Here is a 12,645-nt window from a genome sequence, read left to right as displayed (position 1 = left end):
GATTTGTTGGTGTTGCTTTAAAACTCATTCAGCATCCAAGCAATGATTTCCTTCTCAGTGAGCTGTATTATGAACACCAAAAGTTATAGCAATGTATTAAAAAGTATCATGTTTGTAGGTAAATTACAAGGCATTGTTGGTTCTGGGTAAGTTCTCTCAAGAGAACTCAACTTGGTCCTTTACTACAGGACCACCAATTAGTAAGTCCTAATGAAATGAGTGAAGTTATTCATGCCATCATACTTTATCAGGATTATCTGCTAGTGACTCCTAATGAAATAAGCACAGTCATTTACACAAGGCTCTGTAAACATACCAAGGTGACACACAGAGAAGCAGATGTGCACACAGGAAAGGCATGCGTTGGTTTTCTAAATAGAAAAATATCACGGCAACATCAAAGTATGGAAGCACAGGGACCTAAAGGGAGTTTACTACATGCTTTTAATCAAATGTTTCTTATGATGCAAAGTGGGAAGAAGCCAGCTGCAGCTGGCTACAGCATTATAAAATCAGCATTTCAGAAAAAGAGCAGGGGTGATATAAACAAGCAAACTACAAAGGATGCAAGTGATGCTAAGAAAAGATAATGCTGTGGGGAGTACAACTTGCAACACCACCGCACCTTCTAGCTTTGCTTCAGCAAGCCACATTCTGTATGCAATCTCTCAACCCAGTTCTTCTTACTAATGTACGTTATTGGTAAATTAACAAGAGCCCCAGACATATTATAGGCTTCACTAGACTAGGAAATAACACGCCTCTAGTAAGCCAGAAGAAGCTTACTCTTAAGCTAAGGAAAGAGGCTGATCAAAACCAACACTATCGTGATGAAGATGGTGATAACGAGGAGACTCGCAGTCCCAAGCACGGCCACAGAATTTTCTGGAAATGAAGCACATTTGCTTCCAGCCACCCTCCCACAGACTCACAGTGTCACAGGCGGCAGCAATAGTGCCCAGCAGAACCCAGCAGCTTCCCAAAGCACACACACTGCGCCCAGACCCACACAGGATGAGCCTGCGCAGATGCTCACCTTTTCCAACCGGATTAACTCTGCTGAGTGCCAGCCACAGGGCTGCACTCTTTTTCTGCTCGGGACAACTCAGGCATCCACCACTGATGTCTCTTTGCCTTCCTTGCCAAGGCAGGATGCCCAAATTCCATCTGATTGAAAACACTGAGAGGAACTGGTGATGTGCTCTGCAGCTGCTGCTGTTCCCTGCCAGAGCAGCAGCCCCCTGCAGTACCTTGGGCAGGACCCGTTGTCACCAAAAGCATTCCTGTGTATCAGGACTCCCCACAACCTGCACTGCTATCCCTCTGCAACCTCCATGCAAACTACTGCCTGTTAAAAGAATTTGCCAGCACAACTGGAGATTCCTGGGAATATCAGCTGTAAACTGAAGGCTTAGCAGGCTCTTTCTAAAGCACTACACATGACAGAGAAGCATTATATCTGCACCCATAATCTCAGCATTCTTGTGTTTCAGTTTACAGTAAGAGCCATATATCTGCTAGGAGGACGTTTCGAAACACCAAATGATTAGGAATGCTGGTGATAGGCACTCGATCTTCACATCAGCTTTTCTAACATCAGATCTTCCAGATCTGACTGCTTTGGTTCAGAAAAAGCCCTCCTTCAGGAAGAGCTACTGCTGCCTTCCACCACAACAGCTGTCTGCAAAACGTGTTGTCTGACCATGTCTAATGCCTCACTGCTATTTGTGGCCTGATCCAAGCAGTTTAAATCACTGTGCGCTCCTTGTAGCCCAGCAGCACAGAAATCACTGAACAAATCCAGTGTGGGATGATAAAGAATATAAGGAAGAGGAGCTGAGAGAGCACAACCATCCTCATTTAGGTTTAGAAGCAGCAGAACACAGCTCTCCCCCACACCCATACGGACTTAGAAACTCCAGCGTGCTTATTAGAAATAGGAGCCATCAAAACGCTGCCAAGGGACACCTGGCCCCTCCAGAGGCCTCTCATTTACTTTCTCTGCAGCTGGATAACGGGGAAAGTCTGTTTTTCACTCCTGCACTCAAAACAAGAATGAAGAGCATTACAGATTTTGCCATTAACACACATGTAGTTTTAAGGAGAAATGCTTAATCCAGCAGTCTTTAATTACATGATTGGAGAGTGAAGCACTGAGTAGGCTATCAGCTTCACCATAGATTTGAACAAGACCACTCAGAGATGGGTTTAAGTGCTTTTCATCATAAATAAACGTGGAAAGCTATTAACAGCAGTTGATTTCAGCTCACATGCATGTGTCAAGTTTGCAACAATTTGAAAACGTCATTTAAAAAACACAAACCACTGTTTGTATGAATGAAACCGGGTGCACAAATATGCATCAACTGAAACTGTAGCAGCCATTTTTTAGTAGATGTTACCTTCCATCAGTACCGAGTGCCTGAGCCTAGGTTCCCAGTACTACATAGTAGGAGGATATTTTCTCAATCTGCAGCCATGACTGCAACGGAGGGAAAACATGCAGGAAAAGGCTATTTTGGCCACAGCAGAAATTTGGTTGGGTGTCTCTGGAGCAGCTGAGCAGCTACAGCATCTGGAAGGACAACAGGGAACCAGAAGGGAAAAGCAATGCAGGCACGGAAATTCAGGGCTATGTGCCAAAGGAGATCATACAGCAACGTTTCATAAATGATGCTTAATTCAAGGACCACCTTTAAATTACTGTTTAAATAAGTAAATGCAGAGATTTTACTGTTATACTGGTCTTCTTCGACAGTCTAACAAAGGCTGAGAAAAAAACTCATTTACTTAAGTATTTAGAAGAGAAGCATTGCTTTGCCTTGCACTCCACACAATACTGCTTTCCTCACACGCTTGCAAACAGGAACATGTTTAAATTCTCTGTGGCAGCATTTTCATTAAGCAACTGTGACTGTGAGGTTGGGAAAAATCCCAGCCTGCAAGGTCCCTGACTGCAGAGGCTGGCAGCAGTCCAGTGAAGGAGACAGGAACCTCTGGGATAAATACTGCTCAGCAGAAACCGATCCCAACCCTGCCCCGAAATGGAGTTTTAAGCACAGAAATAGTCACAGATGATCACTAATGGCAGGTTCTCTCCTTTTAGGGGAGCTGCCTTGAGAGCAGTAAGGATTTGCTGGATCTCACAGGCAGGATCTGTGTGCTGCCAGCAACACGAGGTCTGTCAGATCCAGACCTAACCAGATCACAAGTAGAAGACGTTTCTCACAAACGGGGGAGCACACAGAGCTGCATCAGAACACCCCAACTGTTTCATTCCCATTCCAGTTAATACAGTGAGCTGGGAGGAGACATCTCCCATCAGTCAACCCCAAGTGCCATATTTGTCAAATCCCCATGCACCCAAGATGCCTGCAACTCTTGAAGTGACATGGCAGAAAACCCGTCCCATAGTACCCAAAATGGCAGCAGGTACCTCTGGCCTAGGCAATGAATGCCACCCCACAGGCTGCCTTGGTGTTGAGCTGAATTTCTCCAACCTCAGTTGCCAGCACTGCTGCCAAGGTATTTGCATTCATGCCATATCTGCATGGACGTGTTCTGGTCCTGAGCCGAATCCCAATGATGCTAGCACGAGGCAGAGTCAAAAAACAAAGAAGATGGGGTGCTTTTGTGGGCAACATAGTTAATTTGAGGAATCCTGTGCCACAGCACGCTGTGGATGCTAAAGGTTTACACGAGTTCAGAAACAATTAGATAATTAATGGAAGATCACCTATGCTGCAAATCACCAGAGGCTGGGAAAACACTCTGGCAAAACACCATGGCATATATGCCCCATCCTACTCCTCCCTTGGCACCGACTGTAAGCAACTGCCAGACAAGATACCAGTGTAAGCAGCCCTCACTTTTGAGCTCCCGAGGTATCGTATATCATAACCCAAGATATAATATCGATGCATCAGAAAGAGCAGGCCCTGCACCAAGGCCAGGCTAACCAAACACAGTCTTATACAGAGCCTGGGATCATGTACTCAACCGTAATGCAGAATGGGCCTCCTACAGCCTGAAACATGAGCGGTAGTGCACTTGTAGATGGGAAGATGCTGCTAATATGTTATTATTGGAAGGCATGTTCACAAACATTTGTGAAATACCATAGGAAAAATAAAGTCCATACTGAAGTGATTAATTTTTCTTTTAAAGCGAGCTTTGAGTACTTCGCAGGAAATTTATGGCCATATGACACATATTCCACAATCACAAGAAGGGGAAAGACTCATCAAGATTAGCACCACGCATTCTGTGTACTGGGTGAGGAAAACAGTGGGAGGATGCTGGCAAACAATAAGGTAATTAAGAACCGTAACCTAACTGAAAGAGACAAGCAGGAGAAATAACTCTGGCTCTTCCAACTAGTAACAACTTAGCTATCCAGTGTTTTCAGAAATAAACTAACATACTTTAACGTGTTCATTCATAGTAAGATTTATTTTAATACCTGGAACATCCAATCCAGAACAAGAGTACCACTGAGCTAGGATTTGTCAACAAAGAAGACTACAAGGAAGCTGTACACTCAAGGACAGTGAGATGTTTGCAGATGAGAACAGTCACACTTGACTTTACATGACGAAGCCCTGGCATATCCGTACTTCATATCCCACCAAAAATTCCTCTAAACAACTTTTCTGAAAGATTTATGATAAACTAAAAGACATGGGAGCTTTGGCTTGAAGGAAAAATTAACAACAAGAACAGAAGAAACACTGCAGAGACCATGTTTTCTCACTGCACCCCCAGCCTCTCATTAAAATAGACTGCAGTAGACATAACTATTTAAACCATTTATTTCAAGAGTGCCCCTCTTGGGAGAAAGATTTTATTTAGCTTTTCCTCACAAATCGTTTTTAATACATTTTCTTGCTTTACTACAGAACTCTTAGTTATTACCTACAGTACTGTTTATGATAGGAAATTGTTACAGCAATTGCTTCCTTACCTTTACTGACGCCTTCCTCTATCCCTCAGCATTACATTCACACATCCTCCAACCAGCAGACAAGATGGGAGCCACCTCAAGCTTAGCTAGACTCAACTCTCACCCCTCTCCTGTTCAAAGTTTCATCATCAACTTTCAAGAACAAGTCTTCAATCTGAAGTCATAGTGTTTAACTACTAAGAGCCCCTTGGCTGGTTTCAGAGCTCTATCTGAAGGCAGAACAAGTTCTCTCAGGCCCTGTCTGAGGACAGCGAGGTAACCCCACCACACTTATTGAAGACATTTTAGAAAACAATTGTTCAGATCTCTCAGTTCATGGAAAAAAAGCAAAAACAAATGACTGTCTCAAGGAAAATCTGGCACTCCAAATAACGTGACAAGCTCTGTGGCAGCCAGCTCTTGTTTCAACCCAAGAGGCAGATATGAAACTATTACAGCTGGCTTTCATTTTGACAGGTCAAGAGGGATCTGCAAATCCCACACATTTATGGAACATGAGAATGAATCTATCTGGCCAGGACAAAATGCAAAGCAAGAATTAGCACCTCTGTTCACAACCTTCAAGGAGAAGAGACCTGTACTTCCTAAGATCTGACACTCAACTGAAACGAGCATCAACAGCCTTCTTTCAGGACAAAATATAAAAAGGCATAATTGCCTGCCCGTACACAGAGAACAGAACAAGGAGAAATGTAGGAAATTAAGCCTGTATCATATACAACCTTATCTAAGTAAAGATACCAAATAAGGAGTGACCTAAAAGAAAAATGGGTTGAACTGCCAGCTACCTTGCAGCCAATTGCTGCAAGAGATATTAAAACAACAAGAAGAAAAACCTAAAACCCACCATTTAAAAGGATGATAAAAGTATGAGAAGATAAGGTATCTGGTCAAGAGTTCAAGACTACATTCAAGTTTCATGGGGTAATCAGATACTGTGTGGAACCCAACAGCACAGGATACCCTTCCTGAGCAAATGAAAAATGATCAGCTGGAAACTAACAGGGCAGCTTCTGTGTTCCTGGGTACTGGGAGGACCAAACCCTGGCCTGGGAGGTAATCCTCAGTCAATTCTTCAAATATATAGCCTGCAGCTAATCAGCAGAGCTAATCCCCCTCTCGCAAGATGGATCTTTTCCTAACCGAAGTGAATGCTGATGAGAGAAGAGAATGGAGATCCTGCAGTATACATTGCATGTGTTAAAAATACATACAGACTCTGCAGAAGCCCACACGCACACTTGCCATTTACCACATGTTCCCTAGCCTGGGTAATAAAGCAGAGTAGTACTGGTAGAGGCAAGAGCTCCATCTGGCACCCCTGAAAAAGAAAAGCGAAACTCAAAGCTGCAGAACAACAACAAAAAGTCAACCTTTTTTAGTTCATTTTTACTTTTCTCCCCAGAAATTTGCATTGATGAGAAGGCTGGATGGATGGAGAAAGGAAAGGTGGGGTTTTTTTTTTTTGAAAGTACTGTTGGAAAAAAAAATCCACCTAAAAGAATCCCACCGCCATCTGTTGCAATTTATAGCAAAGATGTATTTTAAACCACACAATCCCCCGAGGCATGCCCTCCTCTTACTGACCTCTCTTGCATGATTCACAGAATTTTGCCTTGAATAGCACGAACACAGAACCACATCCCAGGGAATTAGATAAGTGGAAGAAACATCTTCCTATAGCTTCTAGAATCAGCGACTGTTGCTCAGCATTTTGCAAGTTCTACTACTGCCCTGATTTTGTTACTTTCCCACAATCGCTGGGCTGAGGAATGCATGGGGAGACGATGGAACATGAACTTTCTGCACATGCCGTTACCATCTGGATAATGCTGCCCCAAGGAGCTGCCAGCAGATTAGAGAGGCAATGTGTCCCACCTGCACTACATGTAAACCCAAACACCACCCAGCTGATGGCAGCTAAAGAGACTAACGGTGAATTTCCACACCTCTCCTCCTCCTACAGGCTTCTAGGCAGGAGGCTTCTCCTGCCACATTTTCCTTTACCAGTTGAGCTGTGAAGGATGCCTTATGGCCACCCATGGAGCTAATCCAGCTACCTTCTTGGAGCAGAACTAGGGAAGCACCAATGCAGGTGGCTCAATTTATGATGCGGTTGCACTGACATGGTACAGGAGTGAAGGCTCCTGCAAGTTCAGCTGGTTGGAGAAAGGAGTTGCCTATTAATGCAGAACTTCTGAAAGACAGACTCCATGCAGGCAAATTGGGTGGTTGTCCCAAAATACCGTGGGTTAGAACCAAAGTGCAGATCACTGTCTGACCTACCTCAACAGGGAGTGAGACAGAAACAACGGCATTTAGGGGAAAGCAGCAGCTACAGGGAACACCCAGGGCAGCTAGCACCTGCCTGGGAGGCAGGAGTGGCACAGCAGTGCTGAGTAGCTGTTATCTGACAAGGGGAAGGAGTGGCTGTGGGAGGTTCAGAGATCATAGATATTCAGAAAGTAGAGCAGGGAAGAGATTAAAGGGCTGAGGGGCAGACAGGCACCCAGCCCAAGCTGAGTCACTGCTGCAATACTGGGGAGCCTGGGCACAAAAAGGAGTCCCACAGCTGACAGCTGCACCTGAGACGTGTGAGTAGAAATCATCCCAGGGAGCAAAAAAACCAGCCAAGTAGGGATGGGAAAGAAGTGTGAAGAGAAGATATGGGCTGTTGCTGTGAGAGGAAAGTGAACATGGCCACTGTTTCTATAGCATAGGCACCCCAACCCTGCAGGTGTTTCAAGTGCTGCAGTGCTCTTGTGAAACCCTAATGGCTTGCTGTGCCAAATAGATCTGTCACCCAATACAGCCCCTTCACCCAGGCAGGGGAACACCCCAAAGACGCCACCGCCACTTCTGTTATGTCCCACTGTAAACGCTCAGTAGCCTAGGAAATACACATACTTTTCCTCAGCTCTGGTTAAGCAGTTGCTGTAGAGTGAAGGCAAAGAAACAGATCCCTCTGACTTGCAGCTCTCCAGCATCCAACCCCATCCCAGCAAAGCTCTGCCTGTGCCTGCAGCTTACCCTGCTATCTGGTTTAGCGCAACATCCTTTGATCTCCCTCCAGCAGCTGCTGTCTGCCTGCCCCTTCCTGGGACACCCAGAGCTCAGATGTAAGCTACAGCAGCCCACAGAAACAGCACTTCAGTCTTTAAAGATATACTCACACTGCATAACAAGCAAAAGAGGAAATGGAAATAAAGGAGAGCTGATTGCAATGAGCTGGCAGACTGGCAGGTCAAGCAGTACTTGCTACTTCATACAATAGCCTAAGTAAAAAGAAAACCAGAGGCAGCAAAGCTTGGTGACCTAGGGGTACCAGCAAGAAGGCTAAAGTTGGTTACTGCTAGCTAATAAAGACAGAGCTGAGTCTGTCTCTCCTCACTGCTTAAAGCCAAAGAAAAAACGAAGCACCTTTCTGTAGTTAAAGGGCTGATTTTCATAGGTGTCAAGTGTTTGCAGTTGTCATCAGCCTCTTCTGAAGGAGTAGGACAACAGAAGGCTGTCAGTTACACTAAAGAGAAGAAAGCCTTTAATCCCTTCCATAAAAGACAAACCTGTAGCAACAAAATGTATTTGCACAGTAAAGTCTAAAAGAACTATGAATTTAAAACTTAATTCCTCAAATGTGGCTGTCACATTGAATAAAATGCCGTGCCCGAAACAATGTTGAAAACCAAACCTTCATTAATTGCTGCAAGTTTAATGCTAGTGTATATTTCACGTGTGTCAGAAAATATTTCAACCAGCTTTGGCAGACAAATCCAGTATGCCCACAACAGGCTTCTGCACAGCGCAGACTACCTGTCAGTTCCCATTTCCTGCCTACTGAGCAGTGAATGCTTAGATTTCAACAATTAAGTACTGTTTCTGCCTGATTAGCTGGCACTTGCAGTGGCAAAAGTGAATATGAATACATGGAAAACACTGCTTTGATTTGTGCTTGCTTGCGTTTTAAAATCAGAGACATTTCCTGCTATTTACAGCGTGTTACTGTCAGTCTGATTTTGCTAAAAGAAGATTCTTCTCCAGTCTGACGCTTTGACTAGCCGAGGGAGAGGATGGACAGCCCTTACAAGAGCTGTCTGTAAGCTCACAAACGCTTTGACAGATCGGTTAGGTGTTAGAATATCAATTCAGACTTGCAATGGAAGTCCCTTCTGGAAAGGAAACACCATCCATTTGGTTTTTCCAGAAGAATGGTAACACCTTCAGACATGAAGCTGTGCATCTAATTTAAAACGTCTCAACAGCATATCATTCAGAATTAAATGTATCATTGAATTGTTTTATTGCTTAAGACTTCAGAGCCACAGGTACCACTGTGCAGTGTAGCGCATCACTTTAAACTATCATTTAAAAAATAAATCTGTTTCTGTGGGTTTGTTTCTTCTTTTACCATTGTATGGCCAATCTTCTACTATGGGGAGCCGGGAGGGGAGAGTGGGGCTGCTTCCAAAAGAGAGTGAAAGCACAGACAGCGGACAATCTGCTGCAGAAGAACCACACAAAGTGGCTCGGTGTTCTGAAACAGCTGGTACTGAGCTGCTGCCAGCAAGCTCAGCTCCTCCACAGACACCAAAGCCCCCTGCGATGCTGCATCTGCAAAGAGCCACGGTGCAGGAATTGGCCCACATCTTTGCTAAACTGCACCCAAACCATGTTTCACCCCAACATAAGGCATTGTCACTGGCAACCCCGAAGCTCCAAATGGACATACCTGTGCTGGCAGAAGCTCTCAAGTGGCCCCACTCCCTCATTTCTCCTAAAGGGACCATCTTACTGGCGTCCCTTCGACTTATATATTTCAACCTCACTAAAACACAAGCTGAAGGAACCAGCATTACTTTAGACAACACAGCCACTGATTCACATCACGCTGTGCTCTTCATGGTCCTTGTTTGTTTTACGGAGCAAACACTAAAGCCTTATCACCCAGAGCATTACGTTGTCCCAGGTGTGCCACAACTCAACAACACACACCTTCAAACTTGGACAATCACCATTTTCTTTTCATCCGGAGATGACAACCTCACAGGTGACCTCTGCACCAGCGCACAGCCAGGCTCCTGTGGTTCTGCCAACTCTCTCTCATCTGTAACACTCCTGCAGTCTGAAGATAGATCTTTGCAACCAGAGGCAGCCAGCATAACACACGCCAGCTCTCCTGCAAGCAACACCTATGATTCCAGCACGATTTGCAGCATTCGAATTTGGACTTGGAGCCTACAGTGAAGTAGTCTGGGAAAGACAGAGGTGACATGAATGACCACATACCTTTATGACATTACAAAATCACTTGGTTCCATGCGTTCCAAAACTTCCATATGCTTACTTAGAGAGGCAGATAGTTAATGAACTTAAATGCAGTCTCACATCCTAGTCTTTGACTAACATTAAAAACAACTGCTGCTGGAGACAAGAAAGATGCTTAATCCAGAAAGTATTTTGGAAGTGCAGAACTACAAGTGTCATGCTGTGCTTCTGCATTCAGAAGTACTTCCTTTACTAACCTTTCTCACCAGACTTACCGTTTAAAATTTCCTGCTGTGCCTCATGCATTTGCCTACAATCATTTGTTTATAACCCACCCTGCAGAAAAAGCCGTATTGCTATAAAGAATCAAAGTCATCATCTTATGCAACTGATCGGACGTGGCAACAAAGCAACACATCCTCATTGTGAAAGGCAGCACTGCTACAAAAAGGCGGCATGCAGAAGATACTGAAATTCATCTGGATGACAAGCATGAATATTCTATTACTGTATTTCAAACTGCTTTTATGTTTTATGGTATTTTTACCAATACTACAAATCCAGCCACTTTCCTCAGTAGTCTCCCAGTTTACTGCTGCCCTGCAGAACAACTAAAAGTAAAGTAGGAATTTAACTTGCTTCCTATCATCTTGCTGCTAAGAACAAACACTGTCATTTGCATGATCCAGCTGAGACAAGTAACCACCCTCTTACAATAACAAAGAACTCGAAAGGAATCCTGTTTTCCAAAGATGGAAGTGGCAAAAGCAGCGAAGAGGAGAAAAAAAACAGCATCCTTCGCTCTGACACAGAGGCTATGGCTTACAGCTAAACCCTACATTATATATCAACTGCAAAACGAAAGGTTTGGGCTTTTTTTTGTGCTTTTAAAATATGAAAGGCTGCATTAAAGAGAAGGACATTTTGTATATTTGCTTATAAACCACATTTTCAGTACTGTCCCTCCTACATCAATTGCTGGAGAGAAAAGAATGATGAAGTTTTACTCAGGTCAGATATTTGCCAAGACTAAGACAGTTCATTCCCTTCGCCTTAAAAGACTACTGTGATTAGGATGAAGATGGATTTAATCTGTTCTTCTTCACACAGGATTTTCCAAGGTTTGCTTCACCTGAATGTAACTGGTCTGTTGAAGTCCTTCAGTCTTCGCCATTCAGAGGGGAAAGGATCTGCACACAGATCACTCCCACAAGGTACTCATGGGTTGCTCCTAACACTGAGGACTGAGAACAGTCTGAGCTGCTCCAGAGAATCAGTCCTCTGGAAACAAAGCACCTCACTTCCAAAAACTATCCCTAAATCCCACTCCTTATTGGAAATCATCTTCAATATCACATAAAAGTTTTGTGCTATGAGAGTCAGGGAAGAGCACTCCAGGAAGGAAAGCCAAAGTATGGAATCAAAAGCCAGCTGCCTGCTTGAAAAGAAAGCCAAATCCTTTGAGGTTTATAAACTCACGAAAGCTGTATCTGTCCATTTTTATCTTTGCCTTGTGATTGGAATGGTTAGTGGAAAGCAGGCATTTGTAATCCTGCCAGATTCAGCCCAGTGCCGAGGGCAGCCACCCCAAGGGCCCCCAGCTGAAACTGCCCCACAGACCTGTGTGGGGCCCAGTAGCACTCCAGCCCAGAGAAGTAGCACTGTGGGTCAGAACTGGGGCCAGGAAGGACACTGAGGACCAGTGGGAAAGGGAAGGAAAGAGGTAACCCATGTTACCTCCATGAACTCCATGTACTCCATGAAATACAAAAATGTTTGGTAAAACATTACTGTCAAGTACCATTCACCAGGAGCATTCCCAGCTCTCCAGGACTGAGTTCAAAGGCAGGCCGCGCTCCCTAACTGGGCAGGAGCTGGAGTGTCTGGGGCAAGAAGAGCTAGAAGCCTGCCAAACCTGCACAGAGGAGCACCTCACCACGCACAGGATGCTCATTCCTCCCTCAGCTGGCAGCAGCACAGCACTGCTGAGAGATTCACTCCCTCCTGCCACCTGCACGGGAGGGGAGCAGCAAGACGAGGCCTAGAGATGCAAGTGGGAATAGAAACTGCAGGCAGTGCTCCTGCCGTAGTCCCTGCACGAACAGCCCAAAATGCTGCTGGCCACAGGAACACAGGGTTATTTACTGAACTTTGCAAAAGTCTCAGGTCCTGCTTTGTTCTAAAAAAGCAAGGCTGTTCTAAAAACACTTTCTGACTCAAACGATCCAAGGTCAGGGACAGCATCAGCTCCACTTAGTAATGGAAACTCCTCCAGTAGCTGCTCAAGGGCAGCAAAAAAAGCATGAGGTCTGTGTGCAAGTGAACTAACAAAGCCTAGTTTACTATGGACTCATGTAAACTAAGTGCTGGAAGACTTTCACATGAATGGCTACAAAGGGGCAAACTGGGACTGAAGTATT

General features: G+C 44.6%; 1 protein-coding gene across 9 annotated transcripts in view; it reads right to left on the bottom strand.

The window, feature by feature from the left end:
- The window catches only part of RASSF3 (Ras association domain family member 3), a 101,099-nt gene that overhangs the window by 19,285 nt on the left and 69,169 nt on the right, over nucleotides 1-12,645 (bottom strand). The window contains exon 2 of one of the 9 annotated variants that reach the window (XM_046938132.1): nucleotides 2,403-2,575. The exons of 6 other annotated variants lie outside the window; for them this stretch is intronic. The gene's annotated coding sequence lies outside the window, so the exon portion shown is untranslated. Of the gene's footprint in view, nucleotides 1-1,036; nucleotides 1,098-2,402; nucleotides 2,576-7,993; nucleotides 9,720-12,645 lie in introns of those variants that run through there. 2 more of the 9 variants (XM_046938129.1, XM_040695653.2) reach the window with 2 other exon arrangements.

The sequence above is a fragment of the Gallus gallus genome, chromosome 1 (genome assembly GCF_016699485.2).
Source record: "Gallus gallus isolate bGalGal1 chromosome 1, bGalGal1.mat.broiler.GRCg7b, whole genome shotgun sequence".
Lineage (NCBI taxonomy): Eukaryota > Metazoa > Chordata > Aves > Galliformes > Phasianidae > Gallus > Gallus gallus.
This window is presented reverse-complemented; position numbering and strand designations above follow the sequence as displayed.